The sequence below is a fragment of the Amblyomma maculatum genome, chromosome 1 (assembly GCF_055883805.1).
Source record: "Amblyomma maculatum isolate TAMU_Amacu chromosome 1, ASM5588380v1, whole genome shotgun sequence".
In the NCBI taxonomy this organism is placed as follows: Eukaryota; Metazoa; Arthropoda; class Arachnida; order Ixodida; family Ixodidae; genus Amblyomma; species Amblyomma maculatum.
In genome coordinates, this window is record NC_139344.1 from 438,421,215 (window position 1) to 438,447,342 (window position 26,128).

Consider the following 26,128-nt stretch of genomic DNA (forward strand, 5'->3'; position numbering starts at 1 on the left):
CAGCACCACGGTTACGCCTGGGACATCCCAACGCTGCCAACCAACGTTGTGCCGTAGGGCATACGACGCGTCACCTCCTTGCGAGCGGCGCAACACTCGACGAAGGCTCTTGACGGTCTCGGTCTGTATTGGTGCTACTGTAGGAAGAAGGGAAAAAAATGCACGGGCCTGCTACTGGCTCTGTAACTGAGCCACTTTCGCTGCCTCGTGCGGACAGAGGAGAAAATAGAAAAGAAATGAAGAAAAAGAAGGGCGAAAGACGCGCGTTCCAGCAACCATCGGCCGCCATTGAAGCGGGGGTGGGTGCAATGACAGGTACAACAGATACAACCACCGGTGGCAGAGTAGCCCCCGCCGCAAAAGTCGGGGACATACCGGTCCCGGCTCCATAGGGCTAGGAGTAGCCACCGATCCTCGTCGGTCTCCACAAGCACTGTGCTAGCATATATAGAGTCAAAAAGCCGTTGGCACTCAAACTGTCCAATCCGGAGGCAGCACGTGACGGCGGCCCGAGAGGTCCAATCAGTGAGACTGCTGATTGCTCGCTTCAAACCTGCCGCGACGCGAAGGCAGCTCGCCGCTAGGGATGGAACAATTAAGCTACCCGCCGATACGTCTTGGCAATACGTCGCTGTAGCGCGACGCAGTACTGAAGTTTGCGAAGGGGGTGCTAGCAGGAGAATGTTGACGTTCGGTTGAGCGCGATCCGCGAGGCTTTCCGGGCACACATTTCACACTGCATGCATTCCCATACCCATTCCTTCTTGATTTCGACTAGAATATCAGTAACTCAAGCTATTTCTCTCACCACTCTGCACGTTTTTTATCTCTCAACGTTACATCAACCATTTTCTGTTACATAGCTTTCTGCGTTGTCCCCGGTTTAAGTAGAACCCTTATCGTTAGCCTCCACGTTTCAGCCCCATAGGTGACTATATGTAAGATGCTACTGTTATATACTTTCCTTTTGAACGTTGCCGGTAAGCTGCAATTAATTATCTGCAAATTATTTCCAAATGTTCGCAATCCTATTCTCCTGGTTATTTCCCTTTCATAGTCTGAATCTGCGGTTACTACATTACCTACGTGTACAAGGGTAGCCAAAGTTCCCAGGCCAAAAGGTCTTCTTCAGCGTAATATAGTCAGGCACGTATGACGGCCCCAAATCTCAAAATACCTGTGGAGGGCAGAAGCAGCAGTGTTCTAACCTTCTAGATAACTGATAGGTTTAATGGGGTCTCATGTGCCAGAATATGCCGGCCAGAAGGAAAACATACGGCCTGGGAACTTTTGGCTACCCCTGTACATATTCGCCTCCCGCTTCCAGTGCTTTGCTACCTATTGTAAATTTCAGTTCCTTCGATAGGCTGTTGAACAATACCTTAGTCTTCTGCATGATACATTTAGGCCTACCTTTTTGCTTTTCCGGTCTAAATCATGAATCACCTATGCAATTCATCCCCTGGGTTACTCAGCAAGGCAATGGGTAGAACGAGAGAAAGAAGATGGCTACGCAGTATGAAAGGCAATGCCATCAGCGAATCGCAAAATATTTCATTAGCCCTTCTCCCCAATTGCTCCCATTCTGTCATTGAATGCTCGTTCTAAGCAAGATGTGGATAGTACTTGGGAGATCGTGTCTTCTTGCCTAACATCTTTCATATGAAGATTTTATTAGTTTATTTAGGCAGAACTAAGGTTGCTGTGCAGCCGTCATAGATATCTTCCAGTGCTTTCACACACGGTCCATAGATACTGATTTCGCAATTCCTGCATAACCGTGGACGTTTAGACTGAGTCAAATGTCTTTTTTCATAATAAACGAATGCTATGTACGGGATTGGTTTATATCAGGAGCATTTTTTATCGCCTTAATTGTTGATAGTATGGCCAGGGTCAATGCTAAAGTGTCCTTTCCGAAAACCAGCTGGATCCTTTAGTTGATTAGGTTTAAGGTTACCCTGATTTTATTAGCAATTAGTTTAGTAAATAACTTGTACATAACGGATAGTAGGAAAATTTGTCTATAATTTTTCAAGTTTTTTGCGTTTTGTGCGTACATTTCATATGAATTAAGATGTTTGCGTTTTTCATTAACCACGTGCCGTCGATGTCACCAAGCATAGCGTTTACAGGGTGGCTAGTTATCCTAGCACGATATTCCTCCCCCCTCCCCCCCTATCCTTCAAGAAGTCTGTGGTTACCTGATCCTGAGCAGCTGACTCTCTCCTTTTCCTAGCTGCCAAAGCTTTCTTAAACTGTGTAAACTGTGTCACGAGGGAAAAAGAAAACAGGGACGAGTAAGATACTGCGTCAGGCAGAAGATGGTTTACACGATATGAAGGAGTACTGAACAAAAGTAAAGGGGGTACGCCTCAGTTTCCAGGTCGAGCCAACGTTTCGACAAGTGAACTTGTATTCGTGTGCGCAAAGCGATCATCACTGGCAGGGGTGTAAATACGCTTTTGCTTCCGAAGAAGAAAACTGGGGAGGGGAATGTGTGTGAGAAAAAAAGTAGGTCAAGGAGTATGAAGGAGGGAAGCGAAAAAAAAAGAAAAGGCGCTTTAATTGAAACGTGGTACTTGAGACAAAGAAGGAAGAATAGAAAGTGCAGTGGTATTAAGACGACGACGAAGCCGAAAATGAGGCGGAAGATGAAAAGGAAAAGGTGTAAAAGGAAGAGTGGCGACGTGGAAAAGCACGTTCTAGCTGCACACGTTGGCACACGGCTGTGAGCTGCGCGCCAGGAGGTCTGCACCCTCACATAATGACTACACCTGGTGATTCCTTCCTTCCCTCTGACAAGTTAAGTTAAAGTTAAATTGGTTCACAGGAGGGGAAAGGCGCAGTAACTGTCACACTTGCTCTGTGGACAATGCGACGTGTTCGTTTGTGAGGGTTACCGACCAGGGGTGTCGTCACCAGCTGATGCCCCCGTTTCGTGGATCACAACGTAGACCCCGTCTTCGGAACGCGAGCCGGGCCCTCAGTCAACGCGCCTCCGGAACGTCGACTCAGCCAGCGTCTGTTCCTACCTCCGAGACCTCGTCACCGATAGCAGGACACTCCAACATCGATATTCAGCTAAGGCAACGTGGCAGCACCGACTCCCTTCACCTGACCCTCCTCAACGCACCTCTTGTGGAAAAGCCGCGTATCTTAAGACACGGTACCACCTGGGTTTTGGCCCGCACTCCTCGTCCGAGATAGCGTGCGAACCACCGGCGTTTGGTAACAGGACGGAATGAGTGGGATTTCGTGGATTACGTGTGAGGACCATTAGTATTATAGGACTGTGATATTTTCTGTAGCGTTATTCTCGTATATGTGAAGGAGGAAGAGGTGAAAACATTTATTTACAATGAAATTATTTGCGAAAGGGAGGTGCGTATGGTTGTGGAGCGGAGCGGCAGACCCTATTTTGGGGCGCCATTGGCCACTGCCGTTACCCGAGCTCTCTGGACCAGGGCATCCTTGGCATCCAGGTCCGAGCTGGACAGCGCCGCGTCCCAGCCCTCACTAGTCGGCTGTTTTATAACTCTTATGTTTGTATTTTGCTGGCAGGCCCACACTATGTGATATAGGTCAGCATACTGCCGCAGAATTTGCACCTACGCGTGAATGTAAGGTCTATGTGTTTTAGTATGGTGCGATTAAAAAAACACCGTTTGGAGCCGTCTCAGGGGGCACTCCCAAGACAATACCTATGGTGCGTCCCCGGAGTGCCCTCCTACAGAGGCGTAAATAATTTGTAATGTTCGCATAAGTTATGAGCGGGATTGGTGTGGTTGCCTCGGTAGAACCGGAGGATTGAGCGAAACCCCGGGGGAGGAACGCTCGGGCAGCCGCGTGAGTGGTCTCGTTCCCCTAGACCCTTGTTGACCGAGCACCCATATAACCTGTTTTTTACTAGTAGCCGAATCTAAATTTCTCCTCATATGTGGCAGTAATCTTCTCCGGGGGAGTGGCGCTATCCTACCCCGTACGTATTTGGCCAGGCCTGTTGCGAGTCTGCCATCATGTAGGCGGCGTCGCAGTGGGTGGCGGCCAGTGCAACCGCCACTACCTTCAGCATTAGCGCGTCGTTAGTTTTTACGGAGAGCCCGTTCACCTGCCTTCTTTCGTGCACAACAGCAGTGGTGTAGATGCCATCCTCTGCTACGGCGTCTCTCATAGCCTGAGTTGCTTTGGGACGTTAAACCCCACAAACCAAACAAAACCAAGCCATCCTTCATAGGACCCGCTGCATCCACGTAATATGTGCCTGTGTTACTGTCATAGTTATTTTGCATACAATTTGCCCTGACTTCATACCTCCCTTGGTTATACTCCCAATTAATTGGTTCACGGGAAGGGAAAGGCGCAGTAACTGTCACACTTGCTCTGTGGACACCCGAACCGCGCCGTAAGGGAAGGGAGGAAGGTGGGAATGAAAGTGGAAAGAGAGGAAGAGGAGCCGTAGTGGAGGGCTACGGGATAATTTCGACCACCTGGGGATCTTTAACGTGCGCTGACATCGCACAGCACACGGACGCCACTTCGTTTCGCCTCCATCGAAACGCAGCCGCCGCGGTCGGGTTCGAACCCGGGAACTCCGGCACAGTAGTCGGGCGTCTTACCACTGCACCATTCATGTTTTGGGGGAGCGGCTTAACCATCAAAGTATTTTTCCACACTTCCGGGATGTCCACTTTGTTTTCTGTGGTAGGGAGAAGTCCGAGATTGAGGTCTAGGGGACTTGCCTGTCGGTGCTGGTCACCTACAGCCCAGCACTTAGGCTTGTTCTGTGGGCCTCAATCAGCTCCCCTATTTTATTATGGATCCCAAGTTGGAGCAGGCGCTCCGTAGACGCTCTGGCCGGGAGTCCTAGAGCCTTTTTAACCGCCGCCCTAGTCATCGCGTCGAGCGTACCACAGCCGCTCTTCCTCAGCTTGAGGTAAGGCGCCACGAATACCACACGACTGACGAAGAACGCCTGAACCAGGCGAACGATATCTTTTTCAAAAAGTCTATCGTGCTTGCGGGATATCTTGTCAATCATCCTACAAATATGTTCGCATGTGAACACTTTTTTTAGGGATGTGGCATTGTTACCCGGTTATCAATCAGTAATCCCAATACCCGAAGTGTGGTCACCTCTGATATCGAAATGCCGTTAACTTAAATGTGATTCTCCTGGATATTTATGCTTCGCAATGTGCAAAAGTTCGGAGTTATCCGGAGCGCATTTCGACCACACTCCCGAGCGTAGTTTTCTACTAGGCGACCTCTTGGAGGGCCTTCTCCATCTGGCCTAGTTTGCCCTGCGACGTCCACCTCGATGGCGTTGTCTACGCCATCCACAGCATTGAGCCTCTCAGGAAGGTCTATGAGTACAACGGTAAAGAGCAGTGAAGAGCAGCGAAGAGAGAACAGCTCCTTGAGGCATTCCTCGGGTTACCCTAAAGATCGGTCCGAAGCTAGATGTTTTCTCGCCGCAATTGGTGGCGTTTGGAATTGGTGGAATTTTTCAGAATTCTACTAGTCAACGGCCCCCTTCAGATCCAGGGCCAAAATAATAGCCTTGTCTCCTGAATTCTCGAAAGGGGGATCAATGATTTCCCTATTGATTTCTAGCAGTACATCCTGCGCTGATAAATGTGGTCGGAAGCCGAACATAGAGAGCGGCAGCAGCTCGTGCTGTTCCAAATAGTCAGACAGCCTTTGCTTCACTACCATCTCCATGAGCTTACCAGCACAAAACGTGAGATTGGTCTTAAATATTCTGTGTTTATATTTTTGCCGGGCTTGGGGATGAACGATACTATGAATGTTTTTCAGTCATTCGGTAGCACACCGGAGTCCCAGCAATCATTAATGTAGGTCGTAAAATATTGAAGAGTTTGATCATTGCGGTTGGCCAGCAGACCGACCGTTATCTGGTCGTCTCCCGGTGTCGTTCCTCGCCCAATGCACATTATAGCGGTTTTATTTTTTCCGACGTGAATTCTGCACCTAATTTTGTGTTTTTTCTGTCCAGTGTATGTTCTACATTCCTCATCTTCGGCTACGGTCATACATAAATATCTCTCTTATAGTTTGTCGGAGAGCTGTTCGTCCGTGCCTTTGAAGTCACTGAGTGCCGTCCTCAAGTTCCTGCTCTGTACATCTTTATTCGGATCGATGAGGCATCTGAGAAGGCTCCGTGTACTTTTCGTGCTGAGGGTGACTAGGAGGGGCGTGGAGGAAATTTCATCTGGATATCCAGTTGGTTTTTCTAAAGACCATGCGTATGTTTCCTCCAGGTTGGTTATCTGGGCAATTCTAATTTTAAGCTTACAGTTGTGCTCTTTTTTTCATCACTTAGTAAGATATCTCCTGGCTTCCCACCAGTGTAGGAGGCATGGTTGTCTACCGCAAGAATACCTTTGGTAGTCTGAAGTTTGCGCGTGAGACGGTTCTTGGTTTGAATTAGCGATTTGGCACAATCCTCACATTTTGATGCGTCGGCACCGAGTGCCGGGATTGCCACTTCTCTTTGTCCAATCGATGATATAATTTGCTCCCCTCTTTTTGTGAGTTTTGCTTGAATCTATTTCAATTTTTAGGATGCAGTGATCGCTCCCGAGAGTTTCTTCTGTAGTGTGGCACTCGTAATTTTTAGCGTTCCAGACTAGCGAAAGGTCTGGGCATGTGTCTCGGGAGACGCTATTTTCTATTCTAGTAGGATACAACGGGTCGGTGAGGATGGTTAGTGCCACGTCGGCTATGGCCGCGGCTATAATGTTCTGCCTTTTGCGTATTCCTTATGGTGCCCCATTGGTATAGTTGTGCGCGTTAAAGTACCCAACCACTACTAAAGGCGATCCGCTGGCTATCCGCATCGCTTTCAGGAAGATTTCGTGAAAAGTGGCTTGGCGTTGTTGCAGCCTGCTAAATATGTTTAAAATAAACGCACGTTTGCTAGACCGTTTCTTTGGTAGGAGTTGAATAAATGTATGCTCAGTTTCGTCCCTTAACTCCAGATCTATTGTCACTACCGTGCACTCTTTTGCGCACGAGAATGAAGTTAGTGGGCTCGTTTGTTTGTTGTCTAGTCATGTATAATGTGTGGCGTTTTGAGCTTCCCCTTCCAAGCTTTCTCTCTGCTTTGTAAGCTTGCACTAAGCAGAGCGCTTACCATTTTACATAATAAGCAGGTTTGGCTGTGACAATATTTCGCCAGCCTGCGAGGACTCTATTTCGGATCCATTTGTCAACAATTGCTCTGTGGGTGTGTTGGCATACCAGCGATGGACTTAAAGCATGTTTTAGAGTTAGCACTTAAATTAGGGTTGACTAGGAGCAGGCGAAAAATTTATTGAGGGAAAATTGGTGTGTTCTTTCTTCGGAGAGGACTTTATTTCTCTCTTTCCACTTTCACTCCCACTTTCCTTCCTTCTCTTGCGGCGCGGTTGAGGTGTCCACAGAAAACAAGTGAGACAGTTACCGCGCCTTTCCCTTCCTATAAATCAGTCAATCTCATCAAGCCGTCCCAGGGATGGTCGTCGCTCGATGGCACTCGACGACCTCTTTGGCTCAGGCTATTATGGCGTGTTGCCGGCCACAATCAGAGCTAAACAAGGAGGATGCATTAACTATGTTTGAAGAAGACGTGAAAAGGCGGTGGGAGGAACGAGCACAGGCGCGTGAAGATGCTAAAGAGGAGGTAGCACGTGTTAGGAGGCGGAAAGACAAGCAGCGCATGCTAGAGGAGGAAGCGCGCGCTATAGATAGTGACGAAAGACAGGAGAACTGATTTAAAAACCCCGGGTTGGAACCCGACCACGGCGGTTGCGTTTCGATGGAGGCGAAACGAAGTGGCGTCCGTGTGCTGTGCGATGTCAGCGCACGTTAAAGATTCCCAGGTGGTCAAAATTACTCCGTAGCCCTCCACTACGGCTCCCCTTTCTCTCTTTCCACCTTCACGCCCACCTTCATCCCTTCCCTTACGGCATGGTTCAGGTGTCCACAGAGCAAGTGTGACAGATACTGCGCCTTTCCCATCCTGTAAACCAATTATTATTATTATTATTATTATTATTATTATTATTATTATTATTATTATTATTATTATTATTATTATTATTATTATTATTAAGAACTGATTTATTTATAGGAAAAAAAGCCGCGGTAACTGTCTCACTTGTTTTCTTTGGACACCGCAACCGCGCCATAAGGGAAGGGAGGAAGATGGGAGTGAAAGTGGAAAGATAGAAAGAGGAGCCGTAGTGGAGGGCTACGGAGTAATTTCGACCACCTGGGGATCTTTAACGTGCGCTGACATCGCACAGCACACGGACGCTTCCTTTAACGTGCGCTGGCATCGCACAGCACACGGACGCCTCTTCGTCCGTGTGCTGTGCGATGTCAGCGCACGTTAAAGGAAGACGTACAGTGCGCGCCAGAGAAGAGAAAGAGCGAGATACTAGAATGGCTCATGAAAGAGGTAGGATTCAAGCTGCAGTTTTATGAGAGGAAAGGCTCCCCGTGAGCTGAGATGGGGAGTCTTCCAGAACGCCTAAGGTTTGGGGCCTTTTGATGAAAGGAGGGATGACTTAGATGCATACTTCCATCGTTTTGAGAGAATAGCGACAGGCCAGGGTTTGCCGAAGAGTGAATGCACTACGAATCTGAATATGTGCTTGGTGGGAGAGGCTCTTAGCGTCTTTGAACGAAATCCGGGTTCTGAGTTATTGCATTACGACAAAGTGAAATATGCTTTGCTTTAAAAATTTCGGTTGACTGCAGATCGGTTTCGAGAAACGTTTCGCTGTATAAAACATGAGGACGCATGTTTCTGAGAATTGTTGCTGACTACGCCGACCAGCTCATAGAGGCACAGGGGATTAGGAACTTAGCCAAGATGAAGGATAAAACACTTAAACAAGGGTCTGATGTTTCTTGTTCGAGCCCCTAGCGAAGTGTGCAGAAGTTAACAACGATGTTTTCTGTGAAGTCGTGTAGGATATCGTGCGACCAGCTACTGGTCAGTGGTGCGCGTGAACTGGGTCAGCCAGTGCGCGAGAACTGAAAGATGACGGGACACCAACCGAATGAGTGCAGACAACGAACTGCAGGAAAGACCTGCGGGTGAAGGAGTAGCATGACTGTAAACGTCATGATCAGGCTGACTTACTGAAGGGCATAAGTGAGGATTAGTGGTAGCTTAATACCGAACACATATGCGTGTCGTTGAGGGAGAGGTCCACGGTAAACATGTCTCTGTGCTGAAAGACAGCGGGGCTGATGTGATTTTAGCGAGGAAGGGTCTTGTGCGAGATCCAGAATTCACGGGACATGAAGCGAGCCTGGTTCCTGTGTAAAACACGGTGCGTCAGTTTCCAGAGGCCAGGACCATGGTGTCGACGCTATATCATAAAGGATGGCTAACAGCGAAGTGCGTAGTGAATCCACTGTATGACTACATGATTGCAAATGTTCCTGGGATACAAAGTGTTGATGATTACGAAGTGAATTGGAAGATGTCAGACGTACAAGGGATGAGCGTGCAGGGATGGGCAAGGGTAATCAGGCCCAAACGTTCCGCAAGAATAAAAGAGGGCGTACAAAGGGAATATCTTGGTTGTGCATTATCAGCTCGTGTTACTTTGGGTATTGTGGGTACATTAAAATTTCTATGCTGCTGCTGGAGATGTGATGCGTGCCCGGTGTATATAAATACGAAATCGATATTTGTTTCTACACAGTGCCCTAATTCGGCGGTAAGAGCAACAGTTATTGTGGTTCTCGAGAACATTGGTGAACATGTTTCGACATGATGAGTGCTATGAAGGTGGTGAGGTGTGTGGTGGTGGTTTCGTACGCTTCAAGCAAACAGGGCAGCAGTGTTTTAAATACAATTTATGGTGGTTTAATTATGAATAACCCTAGTTCAATTGCGATAGCAACGGCTTAAGCTTCTTTTACCTGCTACATTATACTCCTATCATGTTTTATCAGTGTAAGGTGCTACCTTACTGGGGACACTTAAGCTCATCCTTTAAGAGTATGACGCGAGAGCGTAAGCTACCAACCCACATATAATAGATAAGGGTTCAATTCTGATGAACCGAATGTAGAGCGAAAGCATTACCTGCCTGTGATCGAGAGTTCTTCTTCTTCGCGGCTGTTCAACGTCAGCCGTAACGACCGGCTGTGAGCTACGCAACTGATCGAACCGTGGCGCAGTTTTTAAAAGTAACTCGTGGGTCTGACGAATTTTTGGGGAAAGGAAGGCGAAGGTATACTTCGGGTAGACACCACGGAATTGTGCACACCCACAATTTATTTGTCAAGGTCACTTGAAGATCAACCGTGGCGACCGACCGTGAGCTACGCTACGGTTCAAAACCTTGCGCAGTATTGCTATCGCAATAAAACGCTAACAGGGGGCCATTGCCATGAGAGGAAATGACAAGAAGAATGAGTAAATTACTGGGCCTAAGGAAAGGCACGTTAATAGGCACTTGAAAAGTGACAGAAAGAGAAGAGGTAAGAAAGAGTGCGCTGGTATATTTTGGAGATAAAGACGACGACCATGAAGCCGAAAATGAGGCGGAAGAAGAAAATAAAGTAGCGGTGATGGAAACATTTTACCATATATAAAATTAGTTGGGGGACGAAGCCCCCTGCATTACACTTAGGTGCCACCTTACAAAACAGGAGAGAAGGGAACGTATAAAAGGAGGAGTAAAGACATGGGCAGGGGAGGAACGTTCTAGGTGCACGCATTGGCGCATGGCCATCAGCTGCGGCAAGAAGTGTTCGTTCATGAGGCCTACCGACCATGGTGGTCCCCATCGGCTGATGCCCCGATCTCATGGATCACAACACTGGATCCGTCTTGGAAACATGGGCCACATAAGGGCTTCTATCGCGCGAGGCGGGCTTATGGTTGTCCGATGGCGGAATGAATCACTGTCTCATTGGCGAATATATTTGCGCCAAGACCCCTTTCCAAGGCATTTCACTCCAGAATAGCCGAGCACCAGGCCGCGGGAGAACTTGTATCCATTGAAAACCGGTGGGTACCCTTGCGGCACCAGGAATCGCGCCCGGTACCTCCCGAATGCGAGGCGGATGCTCTACCCCAAGGCGGATGCTCTACCAGGAAGTACGGCGCCTTTGCTATCACTGTGGAGAACCTGGTCCAATTTTCTAGTAGCGCCTTTATCGGTAACTTGGACTGTATGGTGTTTCCGCTGGAGCGCCTAGACCCTCGTTTTTTCAGCGACCTCGCACTATGGAAGAAAACCTCGCACAACAGGGCCTTCCGATACCACGCCGAAAATCCATTTCCCCTTCCGCAAGCCACGATCTCCTTCAACAAAAGATGAATTCCTCTGAGAACCACTTAGTTGACTTGGTTGGTTGCTCCCGAAGCTCCTGCCATGAAAACTGAGTAGAGCGACCTCTACGGGCAGGACTGCTAAAGGTCAGTACAATGAAGTCCCCTCAATGAGAGCAGAGATATATTTCGAAGCAAAAACGACTGCATTTGGTTCACGAGACAGGCTACCACTGGACATCCCTGCGTGTTTAGATAGATGGTCATTACGTCAGCGCTTGAGTGGAGACCGGAGCAGAATTTTAAATTTTATGTAGAAAACTGGCAGATCATTTTAGGAAGCTTACGACACCGTAGTATGGTACGCAGATACGCACGACTGGGCCGCATTTAAATACTCTTATTGGACAGTGCATGGGCAGAATCCAGAGTTTTACGTGAACGTTTGTTATCAGCTACGTCACTCTCCGGGAATGTTCTCGTGATTTGATTCTAGATGTAGATTTCCTGAGGTAATATGGCGCCATCATCATTCTCCGACAACAAAAGGTCTCGTTCTCAACGGAGAAAGCGGCTGCCAACTCCACGGACAGCCAAATCAGAAAAACTTCTCAACCGCTACTTTGGGCATTACACAGTGTTACGTCGTGTATCAGATGTTATATACGAGGTTGTTCCAGATGAATGTGTACGAAGTTCTAGTCGTGAGCGCTCGTCTGACGTAGTGCATGTACTTCTCATAAACCCGTATTTCAACCACTGAAGGCCATACTTCCCCTCCGGAACATGTCTTTCTGTGAGCATGCGTTTGTTTTTCAAGAGGGGAATAATGCCACCTGGTAATTTCAGGTGGCGCCTGAGAGACGAAGTCGGTGACTCTCGTGCGCTTCTTCCTCTAGCTGGGACTTACGGTAGACAGCTCTTGACTCCATGCCTCTGCCTTATTACCTTTTCACTTAAATCCCTGTCTTCGTGAAAATATGAGTCAGTCTTGATGTAACACAATCTACAAAAAATTGCTGGCTTACGCAGTTTTCTACCCTTTTATGACTCGCAGGTTCGGCCTGGAACTTACTACGCTCTCATTAAGCTATGTCTTCCGAACCCGACGGCTCTACAGGCAAACCCCAACGCCCTTCCAAGGCGGAGAGAGAGGTGTCCAAGCTGTCCTCGCGGAAGAAACGCAGTGCACCGGTCACCGTAACTCCCAAGGACGAATCTAACCCATCACAGCCTGCCGAGGAGGGCTCCAAAAGTGGATCTGCGATTAGGAGGCCGCGCAGAATGTCAGCGGGACCTGCCGATATTCGCCGCCGGCGCTCGTTGGTCGGCAGCGTCTCTAACCGTCGCTCTCAGGGCGCGACCATTAAGGCTGAAAAAGATGAGTTATCAGGCGCCCCGGCTTCGACGATCGCAAAGCCAAGAGAAGCTGAGAAGGCCAAAGAACCGTCTATTCGACAGATTCATGACATTCTGCCACCGCAACAAGCCCGGGACAAAGATTCTACGCACAAGCCCACGCGGCAGGAAGTTGCCGCATTGACATCCGGTGCATGTGGTGCTCCCTCGGGTGAAGTGGCGAAGGAGGAAAACGTGGTTGCCGCGGCGACCACCGCTGTGCCTTCTCCCGCTCTTGAAGCGACGCCGACCGTAGACAACCTGGTCACTGCTACGGCGATTTTCCCGCAGAGCACAACGACCCCTCCAGATGACCTTAAGGTCGCCGTGCCTTTTCAGCCTATTGCGCGGGTGCAGCAGCCGGGTACTGGGATCAAGGGAGCCGAGGCGAAACCAAGGAAGGACACCACGCTGAGCCCTACTATACTTCGCTTGAAAAACTTGGACATGAAGGACATTGTGAGTTGCTTATTTGATATTTCGTGTCGACCATTTTTCTATACACGAGGTATGGTGGAAAAGGATTCACGTCTGCTTCCAAATAGGCAACATTGCAACTAAATGAACATTCATAGCTTTGATCGACGCAAGATCGTTTCAGCGCCATCTCCAATATTTTCCTGAGCTGGGATTTGTTTTAAATACCGCAGTATATCACCGTTAATGCGAGCTGTGGTTATTCGCACAATAACATATCGGTCTGGTTCCGGTATTAGAACAAAATATAAACAGCGATTGGTCATCCGCATGTTGCAATACGGCAAATGCCTGTTGGCATCAAGGTTGCTCTCACTCTGTCTGCCTACTACCACTGACCTACGTCGAATGAGTACATTTAACTTAACACCGACGAGATTAGAATCATATTGCCATTTATAGCTTATAAAGCAACCTCCTAAGCTAGATTAAAACCTGCAGAGGCCTCAAATCCTCCCGCTAGAATCCGTCGATAACAAAATTTGAGCTGTATGTGAGGACACCAGTATTCGGCAGGGTCGTTGAAAAGAACACTAACAGAAAAGATATTATACCGCACTCATTTCTTTTTTGGTTTTGTAAGCATTGAGAGTTCAATGTTTGTCACCGGGCGGCGACGCCTCGTCAGGCGCATTTCGAACGCCTTTTGCGTCATTGACCTTCGAAGAATGTTCGTCCTGGAACCTCTTTTTATTATGGCACCGCCGTGGTGGTACAGTGGTTAGGTTGCTCGACTGCTGTGTCCGAAGATGGGGGATGTACTCCCGGCTGCGGCGGCCGAGTTTCAACACAGGCGAAAAGCAAGAGGCCCATGTCCAGTGCGATGTCAGTGCATGGTCATGAACCCCATGTGGTCGAAATTTTCAGCACTCTCTCCTACGATGCCTCTGACCATAACATGTGTAAAGAAGACAAAGAACGGAAAACGCTGCGGCATCGCCATCACCATCGCTTGGCTCCGGCGCCCATCTCTCGTGCTTGAAGCTGTGCCCTGCGGCTGACAATTCGACCCTGCGGTGCCCGAATTACTGGCAGCGCTAGACGTTCAAACGAACTATTAAATCCACATTTCACTTGGTGGAGGTCAATCTGAGGCTCCCTGCACCCATCTCGCCCTGGAACTTCGAAGCAGAACGTTGACTACACCAATGACGGAGCCGACTTCATTGCACCTACCTCCGCCCGTCACCTGCACTGGTGCGATTCGTCAACGGGACCCCGCTACCTTCAGTGGAAGCAGCGATGACGACGTCGACGATTGGCTGACCACTTACGAACGGATCAGCCGTCACAATAACTGGGACGACAACCGTAAGCTCAACAATGTCATCTTTTACTTGAGCGACGTCACTAATCCGTGGTTTAGAAACCACGAGTCGGACTTTACTACCTGGGCGAGTTTCAAGACGAAATTTTCTGATGTCTTTGGCCGCCCCGCCGTCCGAAAACTCCGCGCGGAACAGCGTCTTCGGTCGCGACTGCAGCTGCCCGGTGAAACGTTCACCAGTTACATTGAGGACATTGTTGATATGTGTCGTCGCGTTGACCCGACCATGACCGAGGCCGTTAAGATACGTCATGTCCTCATAGGAATTGATGACGGCGCTTTCAACATGCTCGTCGCCAAAGGCCCCACGACAGTCAAGGAAATCTATGACCTCTGTCAAAGCTACGACGAACTTCGCAAGGAGCGTGTTTTGATTCGCCAGCCTCAAGCATCACTTGCTGGACTAGCCGCGGAGAGGGAGTCATCTAGCCTCTCTGAAGACATCAAGGCTTTTGTACGTCAGGAGGTCGCGCGACAACTGTCCCTGCAGCCATATGTTAAGGAGTCGTCACCAACTGGCCTTGTTCCGGAGCTTCGCCGTGCAATCCAGCAGCATGTATCTGAAGTCCTTCCTAATTCTGTTCATCAATCAGCTCCGGTCGCACCCTCAATGCCGTTCCCCACGACCACAATTTCATTGTCCGGCGTTGCGCCACAGAGCTACGCTCCAGCATTCGCGCCGGCTCCTCCTCATGTATTGCGTCGCACGTATGCCGAAGTTACTTCAAGTCCACCTCCTGAGCCAGCATATGCCTATGCTTCGCCCCCTGTGCGTTCGGCACCAACAGCGTTTGCTCCCCCCTTGCGTCAGACACCATCTCCATGGCGCACTGCAGACAACAGGCCTATTTGCTACCACTGCGGCATCCCTGGGCACACTACACGCTACTGCCGGCGCCGAATAAATATGGCCTTTGCTGCGCGGCCTGCGCCACCTTATTTGGCCCCCCAGTTCCCCGTCCCATCGGGTCCTCCAACAGCACCCCCTGACTCTCCGGACTTCCTGCCTCGTCGTTCGCCATCACCACGTCGCCGCTCCATTTCGCCAATGCGCCGACGACCCGCTACTCAGCCGGAAAACTAACCGCCGCAGTTCGCGAGGCACGAACTGCGTATTCGACAGAATTTCAAAGTCCTCGTCTTAATCCCGCGAATGTTACTGCTGTCATCGTTGAAGGTGTTCATACTCTTGCGCTCGTCGACACCGGTGCCGCTGTATCAGTTATCAGCCAAAAACTCTGCCGCTCCCTCCGAAAAGTGACTACGCCTCTTGAGGGACTATCGCTTCGTACCGCATCCGCTCACAGTATACAGCCGACAGCTATCTGCACTGCTCGCGTCGTCATTGCTGTAGCCTTGTACATCATCGAATTCGTCGTTCTCCCCACATGTTCTCATGACGTCATTCTCGGCTGGGATTTCCTGTCCCAGCATCATGCTATCATTGACTGCGCCAGTCCTCAAGTAGAGCTCATTGAATCGAGTGATGCACCATCTGATGCCCTGCTCCACGAGCCGTGTCCTCGTTTTGCGACCAAACTCCTCGTAGCTCATGACACAACCATCCCACCCGTTAGCGCTGTTCTGGTTCCCCTCACTGCCTCTTTTACCACCGCCGCGACTGTCCTCTTTGTGCCCTCTGACGTTGTCTGCCGCCGCCGCCACTTACCGCTGCCGTTTGCCGTCATTGACATGAACAACGGCGCTAGCACACTTCTGGTAGCCAATCCTCTTGCGTCTCCCGCTATGTTGATCGAAGGGGAGTGCCTTGGCCGCATCGAGCCCGTGGACCTTCTGTTCGCCTTTGATGAGTCATTCCCTGTTTGCCAAGTTGACGCCTTGACCCCAACTCGTGTGGCTTCCGATCCGCTACAACGGGACCTTTTTGACCATTCTGTGGACAGCGCTCTAGAGCCGCGCCACCGCGAGCAACTTCTTGACCTTCTACGCCAATTCCGCTCCTCTTTCGACATCCCGCAATCTTCCTTGGGCCGCACGACGACCATTTCCCACCTCATCGACACTGGCGCTCATCCACCTCTCCATCAGTGGCCGTATCGTGTGTCCCCGACTGAGCGCCGTGTTATTGCCCAACAAGTCGACGACATGCTCCAACGCGGAGTAATTAGAGAATCCTGTAGCCCATGGTCGTCTCCTTTGGTCCTAGTTAAAAAGAAGGATGGCTCCATACGATTTTGTGTTGATTATCGCCGTCTCAACAAAATCACTCGTCGTGATGTGTACCCCCTCCCACGAATCGACGATGCCCTAGATTGCTTGCAAGGCGCAGAATTCTTTTCCTCACTCGATTTACGTTCCGGGTACTGGCAGGTGCCCATGGCAGAGGCGGATCGTCCTGAAACCGCCTTTATTACTCCAGACGGACTATACGAATTTAATGTTATGCCATTCGGACTCTGTAACGCCCCAGCCACATTTGAAAGAATGATGGACACTGTACTGCGCGGCCTGAAATGGAACATCTGTTTATGCTACCTTGATGATATCGTTGTCTTTTCAACCGACTTCCCGACCCATCTTACTCGACTTCGCCAGGTCTTCACCTGCCTAACCCGCGCCGGTCTTCAACTGAAACTCAAAAAGTGCCGCTTTGGTGCCCGCCAGCTCACAATACTCGGACATGTTGTGTGTAAAGATGAAGTTCTGCCTGATCCTGAGAAGCTGCGCGCCGTCGCTGACTTTCCGAAACCGACCACTTTGAAACAACTGCGAAGCTTCGTGGGCCTCTGCTCGTACTTTCGTCGTTTTTTCGGAATTTCGCAACCATCATAGCCCCCCTTACACAGCTCTTGAAAGGCACCCCTAACCTCTCCTCTTGGTCGCCAGCCTGCGATGATGCATTCGCGACACTGCGCAATTTTCTGACGTCACCGCCAATCCTTCGCCATTACGACCCTACTGCACCTACAGAACTTCACACCGATGCCAGCGGTGTCGGCCTCGGCGCCGTCCTCGCCCAGCGCAAGCCTGGCTTCTCCGAATACGTTGTCGCCTACGCCAGCCGTGCTCTCACCAAAGCCGAGTCCAACTACTCCGTTACCGAACAGGAGTGCTTAGCAATCGTATGAGCTGTAACGAAGTTCCGCCCTTACTTATACGGCCACTCCTTCGAGGTAGTTACAGATCATCACACTCTCTGCTGGCTCGCGTCTCTCAAGGATCCGTCTGGCCGTCTCGGGCGCTGGGCTCTGAGACTTCAGGAATACGACATCCGTGTAGTGTACCGCTCTGGCCGCAAGCACTCTGACGCCGACGCTCTTTCTCGGTCACCGGTGTGCTCGCCTAACTCATCGTCCCCTCCTCAAGCATCCTTGTCAGCACTCACCATTGAGGATATGCCTTTAGAGCAACGACAAGATCCTTGGGTTTCTAGCCTGCTAGATATCCTTGGCACTACTTCCGCGGCTACGCATCCTCGGGCACTCCGCCGACAGGCCTCCCATTTCGCCATTCGGGACGGCCTTCTCTACCGAAGGAACTACAACTCAGACGGCAGAACGTGGCTTCTTGTCATTCCGCGCCACCTCCGCTCTGATGTTCGTGCCCACCATCACAGTGACCCGCAAAGCGCTCATGCCGGCGTCCTCAAAACCTATGATCGAATTCGTCAAAGGTACTACTGACGGGGAATGTACAATTTCGTACGTCGCTACATTCGCTCTTGTACCGCCTGTCAACAACGCAAGATTTCTCGCCACCCTGCTGGCCCTCTTCAGCCTTTACCGTGTCCAGCTCGCCCGTTTTATCGCGTGGGAATCGACCTTTATGGTCCGCTACCATGCAGTGCCGCTGGTAATCGATGGGTCATCGTCGCCGTCGACCACCTGACCCGTTACGCCGAGACTGCTGCACTTCCCGCGGCGACAGCCCGAGAGGTAGCCCATTTTCTTCTGCACCACTTCATTCTCCGACACGGCGCCCCCCGCGAGCTACTGAGTGATAGAGGTCGTGTCTTTCTTTCCGAAGTAGTCCAAGAGCTCCTGTCGTCTTGTAAATCGATACATCGAGCTACAACTGCGTACCACCCGCAAACAAACGGCCTCACGGAGCGCTTCAACCGTACGCTTGGGGACTTGCTCGCAATGTATGTTACATCTGAATCTGGAAGCTCCAACTGGGACCAAGTACTGCCATTCGTAACGTTCGCATAAAACACTGCCACCCAAGCAACAACTGGTTTTTCGCACTTCTTTCTCTTATACGGCCGTGAACCATCTTGTACTCTGGACACAATTTTGCCATACCATCCAGATGCCTCTGAGTACAGTGCTTTGTCAGACATTGTACAGAAGGCCGAGGAATGCCGTCAGCTAGCTCGCACGTTTACCTCCAACACTCAAGGCTATCGCAAAGATCAGCATGATACCGATACCCCTGCTCCCACGTTCCAGGCCGACAGCTTCGTTTGGCTATGCGTTCCTGCCACCAACAAACTAGACACCAAATACCACGGACCTTATCGAGTCTTGGAACGCACATGCCCTGTGAACTACGTCATCGAGCCAGTCACCCCTTTTTCCGACCACCGCCGTCGCGGCCGCGAGATTGTCCACGTTAGCCGCCTCAAGCCATATTACAACCCTCTGGTCGTCTCTTCTCCCTGAGTCGCCAGGATGGCGACTTCTTCACGTGGGGGAAATGTAAAGAAGACAAAGAACGGAAAACGCTGCGGCATCGCCATCACCATCGCTTGGCTCCGGCGCCCATCTCTCGTGCTTGAAGCTGTGCCCTGCGGCTGACAATTCGACCCTGCGGTGCCCGAATTACTGGCAGCGCTAGACGTTCAAACGAACTATTATATCCACATGAATTACTTCAGGGCGGTAAAACTCACAAAATCAAACCAACTGATTTCTTCATTATGTGCATCCGTCTTCTCTACAAAAATGAATGCAAAGTATAAATACGAGGTCTCTTAGAAAAGTATCCGACCTTTGGCCTAAGAGAAAATCTGGCATAACTACTGGAAGGTCGGAAACCTAATCACTCTCAAAATAGTTTCCTTGAAACTCTACACACTTCACCCAGTGGTGCTGCCGTTGTTGAAAGCATTCCGAGAAGGCCTCTTTCGGAATGGAATTTAGCTCGGCTGTCTTTGCAGCCGTAATGGCCTCTCTTGTCTGAAATCGCGCTCCTTTCAATAAGCTCTTGATTTAAGGAAACAGCCAGACGTCGCTGAGGGCGATATTACCAGAGCAAAGAGTCTGTTGAACTACAGGAGTCTCGTTTTCCGCCAAACCTAGTGTAAACCAAGGGCGAGGAATGTGTAGGAGCATTGTCGTGACGCGTGCGCTTATTTCCTGTTGACCACAAGTTCCGTCTCTTGTGACCTAATCATTTCGGCATGTTGATGACGGACCGGAGCGTGGCTCGATTTCCGCCGATGTGCGGCTGTCTTTAAATAGGTTGTACAACTTAATAATCTGCATGCAATCTGTATGCTGCTCATAGCATCGTCATCGAAAGCCGCATAAATAATTCGAATGGTTTTCACTTAGCTGTCGTTCAGTTTCTGGCAACATTTGATGCAGTAGCGCTGGTCCAGTCGGTCCGAAATTTTCCTTGCAATAAAAAACTGACGACAGCAGTGCACACTACCTCACTCAAATTCTGCGTCCCAGCGACTGACGCTCTCTGCAGGCGGGAAAACATTCGCGCATACGCATGAAGATTCATGATCAGCTCATGCAAGCGCGCTTGTTTTATATACATCCGCTGTTCGCAAAAACATAAGGTTGGATACCTTTCTAACATACCTTGTACAAGTACGTTAATATTTTCGCGACATACGGATATCATGTTCACATCGGCAAAAAAAATAATGATCGCTCTTTATGTACGAGTAATGAAATGTATATATTTTCTGTATATCTTCTCTATTTAATATAATTGGTTCACAGGATGTGTTGATAGGAAGGGAAAGACGCGGTAACTGTCTCACTTGTTTTCTGTGGACACCTCAGCAGCGCCGTAAGGGAAGGGAGGAAGGTGGGAGTGAAAGTGGAAAGAGAGAAATATTAGCCGTAGTGGAGGGCTTCGGAGTAATTTCGACCACCTTGGGATCTTTAACGTGCGCTGACATCGTACAGCACATGGACGCCTCTTCGTTTCGCCTCCAACAACTGGTTCACAGGAAGGCAAAGGAGCAGTGTCGGCCACGCTTGTTTATATGGGGCACCTGAACCACCTGAAGGGATGGGAAGCAAAATGAAGCTCTATGGAGTAATTTCGACCACCTTGGGATCTCTAACTTGTACATACATCACACTGCACCCGAATGCCTCTTCGCTTCGCCTCCATTGAAACGCAGCCGCCAGGTTCGAACCCGGGTACACCAGTACGTATTCAGGCATCTCAACCACTGCCCCACCGCGGCAGCGCACAGTCAAACGGAGATACGTCCGCATGAAGCCTTGGGCGAGCCTTGGGTAGTGCGCACTGCTATCGTCAGTTTTGTTGACTTAAAGAAAAGACATACCTAGTCGAAAATGAAATATTGTTTGCAGAACCCGTGTTCTAACTTCCGTCAATTGCTTTATACAAAAATATAAAGCGGGAAATACGATTTCTGTTAACTAATGATATTAAATCATTGCGTCTTAGTAATGTACTTCAGGTACTGTACAGAAGGGGTTGTAGATTAATGAAATGCCCCTTTTTTGTATACTTATAATTATATTTTTTTGTGTATAAGTCCCAAATAATGGCAGCATGATGTAATACTGGAATCACGATGGACGTGTATGCAAGCAGATGAACTCTATGAGCTGAAAGATTAAATGCCGTTCGAAAGAGTAATTCGTATTAGCATTAGCTATACCATAATCTGCATGTTCATTCCAGTTAATATTATTCATATTTCAAAGCCTAATTCCTTTTACTGAGACACCTTCCTTAACTTGTTTGCTTTTAGAAGTACTGGAATTCATATGGTACTTCGCGCGAGTTCATAAAATTTTAGGCATTTGCCGGCGTCACACAAACCGATTAGATTATCAAATACATTATTTCTAACTATTTGGTCGAAATCAGAATGAAAGACACAGTCATCATTATGCAATATATTTTCAACAACAACTTCTTGAACGATATTGCATAAAATAGAAACCACTGGTCCATGCTGAGTCCCACAGGATGCCGTAATCACATTGAAATGCATTAATGTGTTCGTTATTGAATATAATGAATTGATGGCGATCGTGAATGGAGGCATATCAATTTTATAATGTGAAACTACTTGAGCAATTTGTCGAATTAGAACAACTCATTTTTTTGTGTGAAAAACCTTACCGAAATATTTTGAAAAATTAATGAAAATAGCACCTGTTATTTACCGTTACAAAAAACGGTCTTCAGAAGCTGTAAATTCTGAAAGTAAGATAACCGATGGCATTCAAGGAACCTGACTGCACTCCAAGTGACGGCAAGCGTAGCAGTGGGCAACAAAACAATGCGCGGATGAAATTTAATTCCCTAACATCATCATTCATCATTTTGTCTAACCAGTATCCTCACAAGAGGTTTGGAGCTCCTCAGGCATAAGTGGCCACATTTGGCACATGAAAGGGTTAACCAGAGAGCTCTTACAGGCACGTTTGTCGTGCAGTTAGCATAGTTAGGCTGCTATCGACAACGAGAATACCCGTAAGAACTCCTACAGAAGGCAAGCCGTCGACCTGGATTCGTATATAAATGCTCTCGTAAAGAAAATGGTATATAATATTTAGTACCCAGGTGAGGCAGGCAGCAGATGATATCACAGAGAACGTCAACTTCACATCAGGAATAGGAACTCGACACTTATTATGTCCAGAGCACACCATGGAGGCACGGTTCAGCTACCCGCATACACTAAAAAGAAACTGTTTTTACTTTTGCGACTCCTCATGGAACCTGTAGAAGCGCCCGCATCCGAATCGTGTACGGTTCTTTTTTCCATTAAACCTGAGCCCTAAATATGTACCCTAGTCGTGTATTGTCATTCGAATGTTAAGAAAGATTCGAAAGAATCCTCTTTTATTTACATAACACAACCTTGAAAATACAGTAATTTAATTCTTAATTCACCCCCAGGTGCGAAGTCCTCGTGAAACCATCAACGCCAGCGTAGCCAATCTCCTAAAGAATGAGTTCTTCATGACGTTCGTGGCTCTAGCTACCATGCTCTTTGTCCTCATCGCCGTCTTTCTCCTTGTCCGCATTTCACCACATCAAGAGAAGAAGGGCTTCTGCGTCACTGATGACTGCCTCTCACATGAAAGCCTACTCAAAGAGACGCGAGGCTTAAACGTCGACCCCTGCCATGATTTCAGTGCCCATGTCTGCTTCAACTGGGCACCACCGAAAGAGAGGGAAGATATTAAAGATTTTGACAAATCCGCCTTGCACGACATGCTGTACTCGTGGCTCTTCGACATCAAGAAATACATTCTGGAAGGATCCAAGTCTTTTCCCGTCCTCAAAAAGCCATTGGCCATGTTTGAATCTTGTATGAGCAATTCCTCAACGTACGGCAGCGACTTGAAAACTTTCCGGCAGTTTCTCAACAATATCAGCCTACTGTGGCCGAATCCGCCTGAACAAGGTATCGACGCCCTTCGGGTGCTCCTCAGCCTTGCTTACAAATGGCAGGCTGCCTTCTGGTTTGAGCTGCGAGTCTTCCCTGTTTGGAAGGGTGCGTATAGAGGCAGGCGAAACATCGCGCTAACCCCAGCTCCTCTCATCGACCGCTACCGCCTCCAGCACCTCGCTGTAATTAGGGACGGAAAAGACGCCTACTTCAAGTACTGGATGGACTTTTACAAGGCGCTTTTTGGCGACATCACAAAAGCCACCAAGGAACGGGCGCTTAAGGCAGCCTACATCGAGGGCGACATTCTAGAGTCACTACACAAGGCGGTGCAAGCAACTTCCGAAGCGGCCATGTTCCCCATAGGCGAACTTGAAGTGTACACGGCTGGCATAGACTCCCCACGATGGTTGAACGAGCTGCAGCACGCTACCGCTTTAAACCCGAAGCTTATTCAGCAGGACGTCTTTACTACTACCAATGTGCTCTTCCTCGTAACAGTGGGCGACCTGTTCGCGAAATACACCCAACAATGAAATACTGGATTTTTTGGGATGGCAATTCGCTCAACACTATGGACCAGTGTCTGACAGCGCTCTCCTGGTGGCGCGTTACGGTGATCGTAGGACAGCCAGAAGCTTACGACCTGCCTTCTGCGGGTACCATATCGAGGTGCCCTATAAGGTGCTCCTCCTAACAACCTACTTCATGTGGCATCTAACGCAGACAGACAAGGAAATGGTCGACGCCTGCTTCAGCCGCCTTGTGTCGACGGCTGTACGCTTGGTTAACGACTCGACTTGGCTGGACTCGGAGAGCGTAGCTTTGGCAGTCGATAAACTTCAGTCCACCAATACGCGGCTGTGGCCTCCTGCCGCATTCTTGAACAAAACTAACCTCGAGGAATTATTTCGAGTGTTTCCAGAGAAAGAAGAGTCATTTGGGGCATACTTTATAAAATCGCGCCAGAGCATACGTACAATAAGGAGAACGGCGGAATACGACACAGTGCTTGCAATGCCAGAAAACTACGCATTGCCTTATTTCGAGTACGACTATTTAGACAATGCCATCGGTGTCGCCATTGGCGCTGTGAATCGCCCACTGTTCTATAGAAAAGGCACTCTGGCTATGTTCTACGGAGGATTCGGCTTCCACCTCGCCTTAGAACTAGTCAAGGCACTCGATCAGGTGGGCATCCAGTGGCACCCAGATGGGAGATTAGTTGAATCTTTCCTCAGCGCCAAGTCGCGGGCTGCCTTCCGCGTAAAGATCAAATGCTTCAACAGCGTCGAGTTTAGGGGCAGCGAGCGTGTGTTTCCCGAGATACCAGCGCTGCAAATCGCCTACTCTGCTTTTGTGGACGCAACCAGGGAAGCTGGGAACACAACGCAGATAAGTGCCGACCTGACTGAAGAGAAAGTTTTTTTCTTAACTATTTGCCACATGACGTGCACCCCACAAGACGTTAAAAATCCGTTCGCTGCTGACTGCAACAAAATCGTGCGCCACTCTACGGCTTTTGCAAAAGCATTCGGATGCCCTGAAGGGTCCAGGATGAATCCGAGAAATAAGTGCACTTTTTTTGACTGATATTATTTTGTTCATGTGTGAAAGTTTGGAACCTTGACTACTTTAAGGTGAACTGTATTTAGTTTTCATACCAAGAAACGCTGGCAGCATATAATTAATTTTCCCATCGTATTTAATTCCCTGACGTTTGTCTGCGTGTAGTCCGCATAAATGAGGACACTGAGGACTATATACATTTTATATATATATGTTCGCATTTATATTGTACGGTAATTTATTTTACACGTGGTCTAACTATTTTACTATGCTTCAGGCTCTGGTATTAAGTAGCGCCTAGACGGTTTCGCATTACTTCTGGCAAAGCACAAATGAGACGTCTGAAACGATTACTGCTTGAATATGTAATCAGAGACAATTACCGTGTTTGCATGTCTGGTCTTCCAGCATGGCCTAGTGGTCTTATTTGTGTCATGCAACAGCATGAGTTTTTGAAAAATAGTTTTTGGTGTCCGCAATTCAGTTCTTATAGCCAAGGTCAATTGCAATGCCTTCTCACGAATTACGATGCTTTCTTCAGTGTAGTTTTGTAACCGTTAGCTTGTCCGCTGTGGCTATACCCCAGTTACAGACTCCAATGGTACCTCTGTGCTTAAGAATGAAGAAGCACAAAGCGTTTCCCTTTTTCCGTTTATCATTGCTTTTTCGTGTTATGACGCTTTCAAGTGCGAGACAATGCCTGCTAAAGCAATTCATTTATGTGGGTTTCCTTGCCTATTAAAGTAGTTGAGTGCTTTGATACTAACTAGGCAAGGCTCTAGTCATGTTTACTCATGATTATTAATTTATTGTGTTCATTGGCGAGACTTTACCTTGTGCTTGAGAAAATTACGGTCTTCTGAGTTCGCTCTCACCTCCCAATTTTCGGCACTGAATTACTTTAATTTAAACAAATTGGATCATGAGTCAAATACATGGTCATTTTGTCATGAATAATTGTCACTTTATTTTTTTATTTGTGGCTCTGGAAGGTACGTTTTTCGAAGTTGAAATGAAATAAATTGTGAAAAGGTCAAAAGCATTGAGTACTGTCAAGCACGCTATTCCTTGGCTCAATGCCACGTGCATGCTCAAGGCTACATGGGCCTGTTTGTACTGAAGTGATTTGACCGAACGCCGAAGAAAATCTTTGCGAAGGCCTCACGAAAGGCAAAGTAACTGTATAGGTCTGTAGTGTTCAGGTTGGGGGATCCACAAACCAGTCTCCAAACCGACTTGACGGACACAATAGGTTTGAATAGCCATCTCATATTAAATGGTCTACTGTTAAATGATGCCCCTCCTATCTTTTCTTGAACACGTATTGATGAGCTAGTTGTGACTATTCCTATAGTAGTTTGTGCGTTGTTTGTTGATGAAGGTAGCACTATACCCTTATGTTGCAGCTACATACATTGGCGGGGATTTAACGTCCCAAAGTCAATCAGGCTATGATTCC

The 26,128-nt window shown here is 48.6% G+C and overlaps 1 pseudogene; it reads right to left on the reverse strand.

Moving 5' to 3' along the window:
- The window catches only part of LOC146209517 (protein GVQW3-like), a 140,312-nt pseudogene extending 120,027 nt beyond the window's left edge, over nucleotides 1-20,285 (reverse strand).
- Nucleotides 20,286-26,128: the final 5,843 nt, after the last annotated feature.